Here is a 2,252-nt window from a genome sequence, read left to right as displayed (position 1 = left end):
CTTGACATCCATTGGTCATATTTCATAATCATAAAATGTGGCTATGGACAGAAGAATCCTGATAGACTTGAGCAAGACAACAGGTGAGAAAGTTTCCTCATAGTCAACTCCCTCAACCTGGGTATAACCCTTTGCCACGAGTCTAGCCTTAAAGGTTTGCACCTTTCCATCTACACCTCTCTTTCGCTTATAGATCCACTTACACCCAATAGTCCTTACCCCATCAGGTGGATCAACAAGCTCCTAGACATTATTGAAGTACATAAACTCCATTTCCTGGTTCATGGCCTTAACCCATTCTTCTTTGTCAACATCCTCCGTTGCTTTATTAAAAGACAATGGATCCTCGGCATCATCATTCATAATGAAATTTTGGGCTTCAGTCAAACCCATGTAGTGATCCGGTGTCTTCATAACCCTCCCACTACGTCAAGGCAGTCTCAACTTGTAAGACCGTAACACTAAATCTAAAGTGGTAGGTTAAATAGAGAAGAAAAATCCTAAGTAAGGTATTGGGGCAAAGAATGGAAAACATTAATACTAAATTATCCAAAAAGGTGACCAAAAGACCAAACGCATATGGGAGGCTTAAATATGATGAACACAAAAGTGCATGGAGGATGGAAGGAAGAAGACTCGAAAAATGGCCAAGGGCTTTCATACAATAAACGCAAGGGCATGTGGACACAAGCCGGGCATGCGTTGGAGGCACGTCGATTGAGCATGGTAAGTGCACAGGCCATGTGCCAAGGCCAAGCGCACAGCCCATGCGTCGAGCATGTATGCCGAGCGTCCTGCCTATACGTCAAACGGGCAAGTCGGACGCCCATCCTATGCGTCGAGCGCTGCCGAGTTTGCCAAGAAGCCATGCCTCGATGCCTTATGCCAAGCGCACGCCCATGCGGCGAGGCATGCCTATGTGGCCAAGCGCACAAGCGCCAAGACAGCACACACAGGCGTCGATGGTCAGCGTCGTGCGTTCATGTTTAGTAGGTAGAGCAAGCATACCTAGCAAGTCATGCATCGAGGGTGAGCGGCCACCCTATGCGTTGGTGATGGCCGACTCCTACGATGGCTAAATGGGACTTTGATGAAGGAAGGGTGAGTTGCTATGTGTTAAGGACAAAAGGTAAGGATAATTTATGGAAAAACTCCAAGGGAAGATGCCAATAGTTATACGAGCATAAGTCTTAAACAATTTAAGTAGAGAAATATGTTTAAGTATTTAAGTAATTTAGGTGGCAAAAGAAGGATCACACAAAGTTCTAGTAGGAGGTGGACAAAGGAGATTTCATGTAATGGAAGTCTTATCACCCTAAGCAGGAGGTGGGTGAAGGAGATTTCATTCAAAAAAAGAGAATTTTGGCTGGCAAGCTGAGATGAGAACAACTCAAGGCTAGGCAGGATAGGCTAAGTGTTAGCAACTCCAAAGTGAGACAAATGGGAGTTGAATTGTCATAGGGGGTGAGTTTGGAATGGCTATAAATAGAGAGGTTGGGTGAGAGGGATTTATTCATACAATCACCAAAAATCTTGTGTTGAGATCATAATTAGAGTGTTACATTTGAGTTATTAGGCTGCCAAGTTAATTGAAGATCAAAAGAAACAAAGGTTGCGTTAGTGAGGCATTGAGTCAGCCTGGACGCACAGCCAGGCCACACCCTGCGCACACCTTGCAGCGCTGCGTCTGCCCGTCAGTGCGCCTCGCTCGATGCATCCCGCGCACTAGCAGAGCATAGTAGCCCCACCGTGCGACGCATCACGCCCAGCACAACAGGCCATCGAGCAAAACGCGCCCAACACGTCAGCCCCCTGTGCGGCACAACATGCCCACCCTGCCTACTGCCAAATGTCCAGCTGCCTACCACAGTCCAAATAACCTCTAAAGAGGCTAATTTTAGGATTTTGGCTAAATTGGAGTAGGGTAAGCTGTTATTTTCATTATATAATGGTATTTTGGCTATTTTGACATTATTTATTGATATAACAAGTATTAATTGGGGAATTTCCATTGATATGTTGGAATTCTCAGGAAAGTATTCTCAAGGTGATTTTAGTGGAAAAACTTGCTTGCGGTGAGTGTTTACTTAGTTTTATGCGTTGATATGTGGATAAATGCATATGTAAATGCAAAATGCATACTTATGATGTTATGTTGTTTTCCATGATATTGTTTATGAAATTTCTATGGAAACTGAGATTATACCCCAACTACATAAGTTAGCATGCTTAAAAAGGGTACTTGAAAGGGA

This window comes from Benincasa hispida, chromosome 11 (assembly GCF_027475165.1).
Source record: "Benincasa hispida cultivar pf3 chromosome 11, pf3_genome.v1.1, whole genome shotgun sequence".
Classification (NCBI taxonomy): Eukaryota; Viridiplantae; Streptophyta; class Magnoliopsida; order Cucurbitales; family Cucurbitaceae; genus Benincasa; species Benincasa hispida.
This window is presented reverse-complemented; position numbering follows the sequence as displayed.